General features: G+C 37.7%; 1 pseudogene; it reads left to right on the top strand.

Moving 5' to 3' along the window:
* The first annotated feature begins 594 nt into the window (after positions 1 to 594).
* Positions 595 to 16002, top strand: LOC120203550 (annotated as a pseudogene).

A 16002-nucleotide genomic window follows, 5' to 3' on the forward strand; every position in this document is an offset into this window, starting at 1 on the left:
AAAATCTCTAATTTTAACCCTATCAATCCTCGTCGGTCATCTCTGGCCATCACCGTCATTGCTGAACGGACACCCACTCGTCGTCACCCATCCATTGATCAATCGTCATTCTTACCGTGACCAAAAATTCAAATTCCTAATTCTCAATTTCAATTTCTTAACTCAAACGGTCGCCGATCATCATTGTCATCGTCATCGTCGAACGGTTGTGTTTTGAACAGAATTATATAGTGGTTCGAATGGTGGCGGCGGTGTTGTTTGTGGATGTCAGAATCAATCGAAATCGATGAAAAATAATAACGATATCCGATAAATTTTTGAACGATTTTCCATAACAAACGGTGACATATTACATGGAAGATGAACGAAAGTTTGATCGGATCGACTGATGACATCGGCTGTTTAAAAAACACCTTACGTCTCTATTAAGTGTAAATAAAAAAAATTGTAATAATTGAGTGTGGCGTACTTGAATCTTTACTGAAATTATTCAAGTAAAATATTAATTGTTTTTTTATATCAAATCAAGCTTCTGAATTCCTTTATTTCTATTTTTTAACTCTCAATTATTTTTTTCACAATTGTGTAAAGGAAATGGTATTGTTTGTTGAGTTTTTTAGTGAAGGATTACAAGAAATAAAAATGGTAAAGAATTTATTATCTCGTAAAATTTATTTTTATCTATTTTAATTTTTTAGATTTTTTATGTTATAATCTTATTTCTTTTAAATAATAATTTATTCACAATGTCATCGTTAATTAATTATCTTATCATATCATCAGATTTTTAAGTTTTCTATTTGATTAAACTATATTATATATATATATCAAATTCGTTTAGAAAATATTTTAAAAATCATTAAAAATGATTCTTTATAATTATAATTATTTTTATTATGTTCAAAGATAAGTTGTGCAAAATTTAAAAAATTCACGACCGTACACTCATAGTGACCGCGATAACATTCGTTATGTTCGCAACAACGATAAACGTATCACGACCGAAAATGTGACCGCGAACGTTGTTTAAATCGCTTATCATCTTCATCGCCTAAAAGCTAAAAATTTTGCTTTCCATGTCATTCCTTTTAAAGGGTGGTTGTAACTTTGTTCAGGTAAAATAGGCGGTGAAGTTGAGTTTGGCATTTCAGTCAGTCGGAGTTATCTACGGAGATATCGGAACTTCACCGCTTTATGTATACGCCAGCACTTTCACCGACGGCATCAGCCACCAAGACAACCTAATTGCCGTCCTCATCATCTACTCCATAATTCTCATCCCTTTCTTTAAGTACGCGTTCGTGGTTTTGAGAGCCAAAGACAATGGTGAAGGTGGAACCTTTGCGCTGTATTCCTTGATGTGTCGGCACGTGAAAATGAGCTTGATCCCGAACCATGTAACCAACAACTGGAGGACCGAGAGCTGTCGAACTACCGGTTGGACACTCCATCGAACCAGTTCAAGCGGGCGTATAAAATCAGAGGTAAGATCGAGAACAGCTCGCTTGCCAAACTCAGTCTTTTCTTGATCACCATCCTTGGCACTTCGATGGTTGATGAGTGTTCAGAATCGTTAAGCTTTGTTCGTTATTTCTTCGGTTTTGAGGAATTATTACTGTTAAATTGGTCGTGTTATGTTTGTTTTCATGCAAGTCCTTACTTTCCAGAATTAGTGACAAAAAGGGCGAATTCTGCATTTTTTTATTATTTGGTCATGGCTAGAGACATGGGCACAACTCTGGGCACGACGCGATGTGACGTGACAATTTCTAGAAGGTCCAGTCAGCGACGGCTTCTAGAAGACTTTCTCCGCACGCCTTCTGGAAGATGGACGAGCAGAGTTGTATTAGGAGACTAGTTTAAGTTTGAATTTAAATTTAAAAACAATTATCTTTTGTATTATTTTATTATTTTCTTTGCTTATCCTTTAGGCTTTGAGAGGCTATAAATACCCACTTGGGGTAAGCCTAAACTCATCATTCGAAATGCATTTTCTTTTCTCTCTAGTTTTTATAAAAGTTTTATCTTTTCCTTTTCAAGTTCTTTTTATTTTTCTTTATTTTCAAGTTTTATTTTTATGCTAAGTATGACTTTTGTCATGCTTAGCTAAACTTTTCATAAGTCGAGAGCTGTCGCGATAATTCAATTCCAACGGGAGAATTGAAACGGTCCCTTAATATCTTCGGAATATCTCTCTCAATCTCTGCGCTTATTTTTCAAAAATCAAAACAGTTTTCAAAATCAAAGATTGACTTTGGTCAAGAGGTTGTTGCGATTAAACGTGTGGGAGGAAGATTCGGCTTATAGAAAGCAATTCGACTTCCTGGGAACACACTTGGCGAGATAGCTTCGCTAAGAGGGAATTGAGATCGGAATTGACGGTTATAGAAACAACAATCCGAGTTGGTCACCACGAACTTAAACAATATTTGATCTACGACAATAGATGTTGTTAGAATCAATTATCGAAGCCGGAATCAAAGATTGCCTTGGGTATTTGGTATATAAGATAGAGTCACAAGGATAGCCCTTGTAGACAAAGTATCCGACGTGAATCCCGAAGAGAAAATCTTATTCGATGATCTAAAGGAAATTGAATCAAAGCAAAGCTTGAGGCTACTTTTAACGTATTTATTCACAATCTTCATACTCTTATTTTTATTTAAATTGTTTTTTATTTATTTTTACCATTTTAATCTCATATTACAAACCCCTTTTTTTTACTATTTTCGCCTGGTTAGAACCATTCAAACATTAAATTATGATTTTCTAAGTCCCTGAGGATTCGACCCTTATTTCTCTATACTACGTATTTCCTTTATTTATTGATTGAGAATAAGGAATTATTTTGACATCGAAAACGACAGTTGTCAATTTGGCATCGTTGTCGGGGAACTTCGCCAAAGTTACTAATTTTTTGTTTGCTTTTGATTTATGACCAGGACTAATCCGGGCACATTAGTGGAGTACAACCCGGAGATCGAAGCTGAAGCTAGAAGAAAGAGACAACAAACAAATCCAAAAGAAGAATCAAACTCAGGTGAATTCGCTAATACAATTCCGATGGTCGAACCTACTATTCGTGAGTTAGCCACGGCACCCACTGAACAAGGACCTATGTGCATTGATTTTCCCCAAGGCGAAACTCCGTACCAGTTGAAGACCGGCCTTATTCATCTCTTCCCTACATTCCGTGGATTGCCAAACGAGAATCCACACCAACATCTCAAGGAATTTCACATGGTCTGCTCTAGCATGACACCACAGGGAGTAATCGAGGACCAAATCAAACTTAGAGCCTTTCCTTTTTCCTTAGCTGATTCGGCTAAAGAGTGGTTATTTTATCTTCCCCCTAATTCTGTAACTACATGGGCTCAAATGACTCGTAGTTTTCTTGACAGGTTTTTCTCTGTGGCAAAAGTAAGTGAACTACGCAGAAGAATACTTGGAATAAAACAGCTTGATGAAGAGTCACTCTACGACTACTGGGAGCGGTTTAAGAAGTTATGTTCTAGTTGCCCACAATATGGGTTAATCGAACAAACACTCATTCAATACTTTTATAAAGGATTATCTCCCCTGGAAATGAAGATGATCGATGCAGCCAGCGGTGGAGCCTTGGTGAATATGACTCCTACTGAGGCAAGAAACTTAATATCGACGATGGCTGCAAATTCCCAACAGTTCCGCGCAAATAATGAACCTTCTCGAAGGGTTCATGAGATAAGTTCATCTTCCTTAGAAAATAAAATAGATAAGTTAACTGAAATCGTAAACTCTCTTGTTGCAGGAAAGATAGAACAAAATCGATTATGTGGAATATATGCACTACCTGATCATCCAACAGACGGTTGTCCATTGATTCAAGACGACGCAACAGCTCAAGTCAACGCAGTCGAAAACTTTCCGGGACATCCCCAAAGAGCTTATAATCCTTATGGTAATACATACAACCCAGGATGGAGGGATCATTCGAACTTTAGTTATACGCAGAACCCGAGACCGAACCAAGGCTATCAAGTGAGACCTCTACCGCCGCAACAACCGCATAAGTCATCATTAGAATCGATTGTCGAGAGGTTAGCACTATCCCAGGAGAAATTCCAGACTCAAACTGAAGCCCACTTCCAAGAGATGGACAAGCAATTGAGCCAACTGGCTCAAACCGTGGGGAAATTAGAGTCGCAAAGGAGGCTACCATCACAAACTGAACTGAATCCAATAGATAATGTTAGCGCCATCACCCTTTGAAGTAGTACAATTGTTGAACAACCAGACCCAAAGGAAGTGAGCGCAAGATCCCGGAAGAAAGAAGAATATTCGAACTCCCAAAGGGAAGAAGAACCAGTTGACGCAGGATCCCAGAAAGAGAATGATAAAGAACAAATGGACGATCCGAAGCCATCTCCATACGAAGTGCCACCGCCTTTTCCATCAAGGTTAGTTAAAAAGGATAAAAAAATTGAGGAAAAGGAAATATTAGATGTATTTCGAAAGGTGGAAGCTAACATACCTCTCCTCGAAGTTATCCGGAAAGTTCCAAGGTATTGTCGGTTTCTGAAGAATCTCTGTACGACTAAAAGGAATCTTACCGGGGCCGAGAAAGTGGATTTAGGCGCGAACGTCTCAGCACTTTGCCAACGACCGCTTCCACCGAAGTATAAAACCAAGGTATGTTTTCAATACCTTGTAAAATTGGTGAGGTTAAAATCAAGCGAGCTATGTGCGATCTAGGTGCCTCTATCAATGTAATGCCTCTCTCCGTCTATAATTTAATTTCCACCAAGCCTTTGAAGGAGACGAGAGTTACACTTCAGCTAGCCGACAAATCAATAATTTATCCTGAATGACTCATAGAAAATGTTCTAATGGAGGTAGAAAACTTAATTTTCCCTGTTGATTTTTATGTGATTGATATGGAAAATGATCGTAGCAACATTAGTTCTAAAATCCTCCTCGATCGTCCTTTTCTGAGCACGACAAATGCAAAAATTAATGTTCGAAGCGGTATTCTTACTATGGAGTTCGACGGTGAGATCTTAAAATTTGATGTTTATAAAGCAATGAGATATCCGTATAACATTCATAGTATTAATTTTGTTGGCATTTTTGAACTTGTTGATGATGAATCTAACTTTATTGATGATTTATGCAAGGTCGGATGATAAAAAAGACGACATAAGGGAGTTGAAAAATATTTCAGTTGTTGATTCAAATTTGATCTCAACTCTTTTAAAAACTAAAGATTTACCTTCCTTTTTGCAGGCACCAAAAATTAAGTCGAAATCATCAAGGAGTCGTTTGAAGAAATCATTTTTTGGTAAAAAAGATGTTTCAGGCTATTCTTCTGGACAAGATTTTAAAATTGGGAAATATCTGAAGAAATCTTTGTGAGAATTTTCAAATTTCTCATAAGGAATTTCTTAGTTGGAAAAAGCGAATGAAGTGGAAGTGTCTGTCACGGAACCTGTAGTCTGAATCAGGTCGTCGAGCTATCGACGTTAAACAAAAGCACTTCATGGGAGGCAACCCATTGTTTTCAATTTCGTTATATTTTTTATTTTTATCTTTACGTTTTGTTTCATTTTATTTTTATTCATTCAAGCATGTTTAATTTAATTTTTATTTTTATTTTGCAGGAACCGAATATTTTTATTCAAACTTAAACGACGAGGATTTGCGAGATTATGATTCGAACAGTGCTAATTTCGGAGTCTGTTGAGCAGTAAATAGTCGAAAAAAGTAGGAAAAGAGGGAGAAGCCCAGCTGTGCGCACCGTTTCATTAACGGCGCACGTTAGCAAAACCCAAGGAAGGCTTGGCGCACGATAGCAAAACCCAAAAATATTTTTTTCACATTTTGTTTCTTTTCTATCGCCCACCTTCTCTTCTCTCATTTTTTACTTTGTCGTGGACCCCACCCCTATCCTCATCCATCAACTTTTTTTAATTTTCAACACCCATTATCCTAACAAACAAAATATTAATTTGACTCAAATTTAAACACCCCCTCCCACGCACGACAGTGACAAAATAATCCCAATTCAACCAACCTTCTCCTCTTCATCTCCCCCATCCCTGATTGCTCCCCTCCCAAAGCGCGAAACCATCACCTTCCTTATACTCACCACCGACGGCATCTACGCCTTGCTAACGTGTTTCATCCCCTCCATCTAAGATGGTGCGCATGAGGAACCAACAACACGATGATGCCGAAGCTAGCACCAAACACTCCGACCACATCGTTCGGCATTCGCACTCACCGTCTCTCTCCTGTTCGGCGATTTAGCAAATACTTCAGAGGTAAATTTTGATCCTATTTCTATTCAATTATTACACATCAGGTTTTTGGTTTTACAGGGGATTTAGATACTGGTTTTCTACCGACAACACCACCTGATAATGTTTCAAGTTCACGGCATCAAACCGGGCAACACACTTCACTGCCCTAGCGCCTCCCACCATGGTCGTGGCCGGTAACAAAATCCGGGGAGTACTCTATTCTTTCTTTTGCACTTTAATTTTTTTGTTTTGAGGCAAAACGCTTTAAGTGAGGGGGAGTAGAGTGTAGGATTGAATTTCATTTCGATTGTCTTTATGCTTTGAATCTAGTATGTGTTGGTTGAATTGGTCAGAAATTTAATTGATTGTCTTTGTCTTGTTGAAAATTTTTAGAATGCTATGCTTGTTTGGGAACACATGATTGTTTATGTTAGGATATTCTTGATAGTGAATAGCATGAATTGTGATAAGTTGGTATTTTCTATGATATTCCATGACTTTGTTAGTTGAAATGTTATTAGCTCAATGCATGAAACAATTTGGTGAGATTTGAGCCTTTACGAGCATATCATTTTCGCTCTCATTTTGTTTGATTGAGTGTGTCGAATTTGGCATTGGTATTCTAGAACCTGCATGTTAAATACTGTCGAGATTACACATGAACATGATGCTTTAAGATGATTTGGGCACCTTAGGATTAACCATTCCGTTCCCCACTAAATAGCCTACCCATGCATTTTCCCCTTAGTTAACCACTTTTGAGCCTATTCTCGTTTCTTTGTTTTCATCATATTCATAAACCCGAATCTTTTTTTATCCCTCTTTTCTACCTTTTTCAGGGCAAGTGAATAAATTTACCATTGTATTCTCCATCGAAAAAAATGTTGAAAAAAAAACAGCAGTTCGAGAAAAAAAAAAGAAAAAGAAGCTGTTCGGAAAAAAAACGTAAGAAAAAAATGGAAAACAAAACAACAAAAGTGTGAAAAAGAAAAAATGCATTTCGAAAAGAAATTTGTTGTTTGATATGTCATTTTTTTATCTTGTTGTGCTTAATATTTTGATGGAGTTGAGATTATTATTTGTTAGTTCCTTGCCTTGAATATTTAGCCTTATGTTTAGCCTTTTCCCCACCTTTACCTAAGCCCTGTTACAACCAATAAAAGACCCTTTGATTTATGCATCTTGTTCTTATTAGTAGCGGAGATTTGATTTACTTGCAGGCTTATGGTAATATTGTGTCAATTCTGACATTGAGCGTTTCTTTACCCCAAACACATTGAGTGATTTGAGTGAATCCTGGTAAGGTATTGAGTTATGAGCATTGAAATTAATGAATGAATGGATATTACAATTGCACTTGACTTGTTCCAATTGGTGATGTTCAATTGATTGATTTCTTGACTTGAATAGTTATTGTGATCTCTACCTTGCTTCCCTAAATGTGAAACTTGAGAAAGAACGTTTAATGAAGTTTTTGACTGATTTGGTTAATCATACTTGAGGACAAGCATGAGATAAGTGAGGGGGAATTTGACGAGTGTTCAGAACCGTTAATCTTTGTTCGTTATTTCTTCGGTTTTGAGGAATTATTACTGCTAAATCGTGTTATGTTTCTTTTCGTGCAGGTCCTTACTTTCCAAAATTAGTGACAAAACGGGCGAATTCTGCATTTTTTTATTATTTGGTCACGGTTGGAGACATGGGCATGACTCTGGGCACGACGCGGTATGACGTGGCAGTTTCTAGAAGGTCTAGTCAGTGACGGCTTCTAGAAGACTTTCTCCGCACGCCTTCTGGAAGATGGACGAGCAGAGTTGTATTAGGAGACTAGTTTAAGTTTGAATTTAAATTTAAAAATAATTATCTTTTGTATTATTTTATTATTTTCTTTGCTTATCATTTAGGCTTTGAGAGGCTATAAATACCCACTTGGGGTAAGCCTAAACTTATCATTCGGAATACATTCTTCTTTTCTCTCTAGTTTTTATAAAAGTTTTCTCTTTTCCTTTTCAAGTTCTTTTTATTTTTCTTTATTTTCAAGTTTTATTTTTATGCTAAGTATGACTTTTGTCATGCTTAGCTAAACTTTTCATAAGCCGAGAGTTGTCGCAATGATTCAATTCCAACGGGAGAATTGAAACGGTCCCTTAATATCTTCGGAATATCTCTCTCAATCTCTGTGCTTATTTTTCAAAAATCAAAACAGTTTTCAAAATCAAAGATTGACTTTGGTCAAGAGGTTGTTGCGATTAAACGTGTGGGAGGAAGATTCGGCTTATAGAAAGCAATTCGACTTCCTGGGAACACACTTGGCGAGATAGCTTTGCCAATAGGGAATTGAGATCGGAATTGACGGTTATAGAAACAACAATTCGATTTGGTCGCCACGAACTTAAACGGTATTTGATCTACGACAATAGATGTTGTTAGAATCAATTACCGAAGCCAGAATCAAAGATTGCCTTGGGTATTCGGTATACAAGATAGAGTCACAAGGATAGCCCTTGTAGACAAAGTAACCGACGTGAATCCCGAAGAGAAAATCTTATTCGATGATCTAAAGGAAATTGAATCAAAGCGAAGCTTGAGGCTGCTTTTACCGTATTTATTCACAATCTTCATACTCTTATTTTTATTTAAATTGTTTTTATTTATTTTTACCATTTTAATCTCATATTATAAACCCCCTTTTTACTATTTTCGCCTGGTTAGAACCATTCAAACATTAAATTGTGATTTTCTAAGTCCCTGAGGATTCGACCCTTATTTCTCTATACTACGTATTTCCTTTATTTATTGATTGAGAATAATGAATTATTTTGACATCGAAAACGACAGTTGTCAATGGTTATAGGAGATGGAGTTTTAACCCCATCGATCTCTGGTATTTTAATCACCATGATCGATTTGATTTTTAAGACGATGAACTATCCCTTCACTTAATGACTAAATTTCTTTTCTTTTCCACAGTTCTTTCTACTGTTGGTGGGATCAAATCCTTAGGACAAGGTACAATCTTCGCCATCATTACAGTCCTACAGATCTATCAATACAAATTATATATATTGACGTGAAAGTTTACTGCATTTTCAGACGTTGTGATGGGAATTTTCGTGGCGATTCTGATCATCCTTTTCTCTGTTCAACGATTTGGTACCGACAAAGTGGGATATTCATTTGCTCTGATAGTCTGCCTGTGGTTTTCCTTTCTCACTGGCATCGGCTTATACAACCTCTCCACGTATGGTTAGGGTGTACTACGCGCTTTTAATCCGTCATATATTGTGGATTACTTCAGAAGACACGGTAGAGACGGGTGGGTATCCCTTGGTGGTGTAGTTTTTTTGCATTACAGGTGAGTGCCATAGCTATATATATATATATATATATATATATATATAGTTTTCACTTTTCACCCTTCTCCTTTATGACTATATTGTTTGGACATTTCAAACAGGGACGGAAGCTATCTTTACTGATCTGGGTCACTTCAATGTTCGAGCAGTTCGAGTAAGTTTACTTCATTAGGCAAATTTATTTCTTTTTTTCCAATCTTGGAATCTATTTAACTTTGTACATGGAACTGCAGATTAGTTTCTCCGCCATTACCTTGCCATCTTTACTCATTGTATATAGTGGCCAAGCAGCCTACCTAACCCGATACCCGGAAAACATCAGCGACACTTTCTACAAATCTATTCCAGGTAAAGGCTTAGAGGACTATGTTGAAGTTAAGTTTGTTATTTCTGTTTTTTCAGTTGTAACTAATTATCAGTTAATTAGTTAGATTGGAGTTGTATTTATATTTATAGTATTCCCATTCATATTAATGAAGAGGTATTATTCAATCTAGCATTTACAGTTTTAACATGGTATCAATCTCCAGGCCATTTTTCCTTGGGTTTCCTGTTTGGCCCAAACATCTCTAAGTATTGTGGCACGTTTCCTTGAGCAATTTCTGCTTCTGTTTTTTCCTAAATTGATATCATTTAGGGTTCATGGCTCAAACAATCGATCCGTCTCATCCTCTCTTCTTGCATCCTTCGGACACGCCGGGCGTTCAGTTGGTATCGCAACAACTTACCGATGTCGAAACCTATAATCTGTGGAGCATGTCTCGTGCTTTTGGCCAATAACAAACTCGGATTTGTCGATGGAACCTGTCGAAGGGACGATTATGAGGGTCTGATGCGGTCTCAGTGGGAGCGCTGCAATGTTTTGGTTCTCTCATAGATCCTGAACTCTGTTAGTCAGGATCTTTCCGCTAGAATTGTGTTTGCTTCGAATGTTGAAGCTGTTTGGAGAGACCTCAAAGAGCGATTCGATAAAATCGATGGCTCTAGAATTTTTTTTCCTACATCAATCCATTGCTTCGCTCATTCAAGGTGACTTGTCTGTTTTCGCATATTTCACTCGTCTCAAACTTTTGTGTGACGAATACACGGCACTTGTTCCTTTCTCTTCTTGTGACTGTGAAGCTGCTCAGCAAAATACGCTTCATGTGGCTCAACAACGGTTGTTCCAGTTTCTCATGGGTCTCAATGAGACCTATTCTGCAATTCGAAGTCAACTACTCCTCATGAAGCCCCTGCCTACTGTTAATCAAGCTTACTCCATGATTATTCAAGAGGAGTTGCATCGAACTCAACTGTCTGCCTCGCCTATTGAAGCTTCGGTGATGTTTACAACTACTTCCAAAGGAAATGACAGAAGACATTTCAGCGGGACGTGTGATTACTGTAAAATCAAGGGCCATAGGCGTGATCGGTGTTACATGCTGTTGATGTTTTCAACACAGGCTTATTGGTTTTCCAGCAGATTTTAAATTCAACAAGAAAAAGGTTCCTCATACTGCCATGGTTGTTACCTCTGTGCCTGCTGTTAATGGAGAAACTGGGAATGTCTCGATTATGTCCTCTAATATTTCAGCAGTGCCTTCCTTTACCTCTGAGCAGTATCATCAAATATTAAATTTGTTGAGCAAAAGTTCAAGCTTAGATTCCAGTGCGAATCTTGCAGGTATTGTTGCTTGTAATTTACCTGCTTCGAGTAACTCTTGTGCTCATTGGATAATTGATACTGGTGCAACTGATCACATTTTTTCGGTTTTCAAGGGCTTGCAATTTCCTGTTTTATATTCTGCCCATCGGTTTGTTCATCTGCCTAATGGTCATACTGAAACTGTTACTCACATAGGTTCTTATAGGTTAAATTCTGAAATTGTTCTTTCCAATGTCATGTTTGTTCCCAACTTTTCTCACAATTTACTTTATGTTTCTCGTCTTGTTAAAGATCATGATTGTATAATTTCTTTCCATTCTGACATTTGCATACTGCATGATCTCTACAGTGGCATGATCAAGGGGATTGGTAAAAGGTTTAATGGCCTTTACATTTTTGAGTCTAAAGGAGCCATTGTTTTGTTTTCCAATTCTTTGGCTAGTACTGGGAATGTATCTTGTGTTCATTCTGTACATGATATCTTTGTTTCTAATAAAACTAGTCTTTGGCATGCTAGACTTGGGCATGCTTCTGCTTCTACTATAAGAAAACTCTTTTCTGAGTCTAAAAATTGTTCACACTTGTATTGTTTGTCCTTTAGCAAAACAAACTAGGTTGTCGTTTCCTCTTAGCAGTACTAGGTCCTCAATATCTTTTGAATTAATTCACATAGATCTATAGGGTCCTTATAGAATATCTACTCATAGTGGTCATAGGTATTTCTTGACTATTGTTGATGATTGCACAAGGATGACTTGGGTTTATCTCTTAAGGGTTAAAACTGATACTGTCTTGTTCCTTAAACAATTTCTTTCTTTTACCTCTACTCAATTTTCTTCTATCACTAAAGTTATTAGAAGTGACAATGGTACAAAATTTTTTAACTCTAATTGCTCTCCTCTTTTCTCTTCTCTTGGTATTTTGCACCAAAGTTCATGTGTTCAAACTCCACAGCAAAATGGAGTTGCTGAAAGAAAACATAGACATCTTTTAGAGGTAGCTAGAGCTTTGCGTTTTCAGTCAAAAGTACCTATTAAATTCTGGGGTGAATGTTTATTAACAGCTTGTTTCATTATCAACAGACTTCCTTCTTCTGTTTTGCAATGGAAAACTCCTTATGAACTTCTTTATCACAAAGCTCCTGACATGACTATTCTGAAAGTTTTTGGTTGTTTGTGCTATACAACTGACCCTAAACCAACTGACAAATTTTCCCCTAGAGCTTTCCCTTCTGTCTTCATGGGTTATTCTAGTACTCAAAAAGGCTATCTCTTGTTTGATCTTACTTCTAAAAAGTTTTTTGTCAATAGAGATGTTATTTTTCATGAACAAGTGTTTCCATTTTATTTTCCTGTTCAAACAGATTCTTTCTTTCCTTCCACTATTTCTGTTCCTGATTATGACTTTTTAGACCTTTCCTTTGGTCAGCAACCTCTTTTTGTTGTCCCATCTGTTTCTCCTTCCAATGTTGAACTTGGACAATCATCGCAACAGTTAGAAACTCCTATGGTTCCAGTAGCTCCAATCTTGGTTAGAAAATCTACTAGGGTTCCTAAGCAACCTCAATGGTTAAATGATTTTATTTGCAACTCTGTTTCTACCTCCAACTATCCCATTTCAGATTTCATTTCTTACTTTCATCTTCCCTGTGGTACACATCTTTTGTTTCCTTCATTTCAAATTCTGTTGAACCTAAGTCCTATCATGAGGTCATTCAACATCCTGAATGGGTACATGCTATGAAGGATGAAATTCTTGCTCTTGAGACAAATAAAACCTGGTCAGTTGCTTCTTTACCTTCTGGAAAAGTTCTCATTGGTTGTAAATGGGTTTATCGGATTAAGTACAATGTTGCGGGTACAATAGAAAGATACAAAGCTCGTTTGGTGGCGAAGGGCTATAGTCAGAAAGATGGTGTGGATTATGTGGATACTTTCTCACCAGTAGTTAAATTGGTTACTGTTCATTTTCTCCTTGCCATTGCTTCTGTTTTTTATTGGCCTTTGTTTCAACTTGATGTATATAATGCCTTTTTACAAGGTGATTTGTCTGAGGAGGTATATATGGAACTTCCTCCTGGTTTTTGCAGTCAGGGGGAGAATATGGTGTGTAGACTGCAAAAATCCCTTTATGGCCTAAAACAAGCATCTAGGCAATGAAATTTAAAGTTGACTGAGGCTCTTTTAGGGGCTGGTTATGAACAGAGTAAGTTTGATTATTCTCTGTTCACGATGAGAAAGGGTAAGAAGATTGTAGTTTTGTTGATTTATGTTGATGACTTGTTGATTACTGGCAATGATAGTTGTTTGATTAATGATTTGAAGAGTTTGTTGATCAAAAAGTTTAAAATGAAGGATCTTGGTGAGTTGAAGTATTTTTTGGGGTTTAAGGTTATGAGGTCAAAAGAAGGGATCTTAATTAATCAGCGCAAGTATGCTCTTGAATTAATCGAGGAATCAGGAATGAGTGGTTCAAAGCCTGCAAGAACTCCTTTTGAACAAAATGTTAGGCTTACTACATCAGAATATGATGAATTATGCACACAAGGGTGTAATGAAAATGATAAGTTGTTGGTTGAAAAGAGTGTTTATCAAAGACTTGTTGGAAGACTCATTTACCTCACACATACTAGACCTGATATAACTTTTGATGTGCATTACTTGAGCCAGTTTATGCAACAGCCTAAGGAGTCTCATTTACATTCTGCGTTAAGGATAGTGAGGTATATTAAAGGAAATCCTGGTCAATGGATTCTAATGGACTCAAATGGCAGCTGTGAACTCAAAGCATACTGTGATTCAGACTGGGCTGCGTGTCCTGTTTCAAGGATATATGTTTCTGGATTTTGCATTAAGCTTGGAAATTCATTGATTTCATGGAAATCTAAGAAACAGAATGTCATAGCCAGATCATCTGCTGAAGCGGAATATAGAAGCATGGCTATTACAACAGCATAATTGACATGGTTGAATGGTTTGGCCAATGAGCTTGGACTAGAAAGAAAGTGTCTAGTCAAGTTATATTGTGATAACAAGGCTGCTCTTCAGATTGCAGCAAATCCAGTTTATCATGAGCGCACAAAATACATAGAAATTGATTGTCACTTTGTAAGGGAGAAAATACAAGAGGGGCTTATCAAGACAGAGTTTGTATCTTCTTCAGAACAATTAGCAGACATTTTTACTAAAGCTTTGGGAGTACAACAACATGAATATCTTGTATCCAAGTTGGGGATGAAGGATATCTTCCATCCACCAACTTGAGGGGGGAGTGTTGAAGTTAAGTTTGTTATTTCTGTTTTTTCAGTTGTAACTAATTATCAGTTAATTAGTTAGAATGGAGTTGTATATATATTTGTAGTATTCCCATTCATATTAATGAAGAGGTATTATTCAATCTAGCATTTACAGTTTTATCAGACTACAATTTAAACTGCTGTTTCCAGTTCTGATGAATTTTAACTTATTTTGGATATGTAGATCCATTGTACTGGCCAACATTTGTCGTTGCTGTTGCTGCTTCCATTATTGCTAGCCAAGCTATGATATCCGGGGGGCATTTTCAATTATCTCTCAGTCGTTGACTCTGGGTTGTTTTCCCAGAGTTAAGGTTGTCCACACCTCGGCTAAGTACTAGGGTCAGGTTTACATTCCGGACGTCAACTACGCGCTCATGATCGCCTGCGTTATCGTCACCGTTTTCAAGTACTACAGGAATGGTTACGCTTATCATGCTGGTTATATGGAAGACAAACATATTGTGGATTCTCCTCTTCGTCGTGTTCTTCGGTGCGGTCGAGTCTGCATATCTATCGTCGGTCTTGTATAAATTCGTTCAAGGCGGCTACCTTCCACTGGCATTGTCTTTTGTTCTCATGACAATCATGGGAACATGGCACTACGTGAACCAGAAAAGATACGAATTCGAGCTGAACAATAAGGTTTCTAATGAACATGTTAAACAACTGGTGGAAGATCCGAAGATAAATCGGGTGCCGGGAGTCGGTCTTTTGTACTCGGAGTTGGTTCAGGGCATACCTCCCATATTACCTCATTTCATTTCCAGCGTACCTTCCATCCATTCGGTTCTAGTCTTTGTGTCAATTAAGAATCTTCCGATCACCAAAGTAGCATTGGAGGAGAAGTTCCTTTTCCGACACGTCAAACCGAGAGAACATCGAATGTTCCGCTGCGTCGTAAGATACGGCAACAAGGATCCGATGGGAACCCCCGACGAGTTCGAGCGACAACTGATTGAGAAGTTGAAGGAATTCATCCGTCATGAATATTACATAGCCGAAGGAGCGGCAGAGCCTGTTGAACAAACGACTGCTCTAGTAGGAAAAGAGAAACGAAGCAGCAAAAGGGCTGTTTTTTGTTGAGGAAACGCTTAACCAGATCATTCAATCTAGCACATCCTCGGCATCCATCCAGTCGATCAATGTGGCAAGATCGACGAACTCGTCGAGTCGGATTGTATCCGCACCGATAGCGGGAGCCGAGGAGGAGCTGCAGTTTGTTGAGAAAGCAAAGGATGATGGAGTTATTTACCTGCTAGGGGAAGCTGAAGTGACGGCTGAACCGAATGCTTCGTTCATGAAGAAGATAATTGTGGATTATATGTATAATTTTCTGAGGAGGAACACTCCAGGCAAGGGGAGAAAGTGATGATGATACCACAATCCAGGCTTCTAAGGGTCGGAATGACATACGAGATTTAG

The sequence above is a fragment of the Hibiscus syriacus genome, unplaced genomic scaffold (genome assembly GCF_006381635.1).
Source record: "Hibiscus syriacus cultivar Baekdansim isolate YM2019G1 unplaced genomic scaffold, ASM638163v2 tig00009942_pilon, whole genome shotgun sequence".
Taxonomy (NCBI): domain Eukaryota; kingdom Viridiplantae; phylum Streptophyta; class Magnoliopsida; order Malvales; family Malvaceae; genus Hibiscus; species Hibiscus syriacus.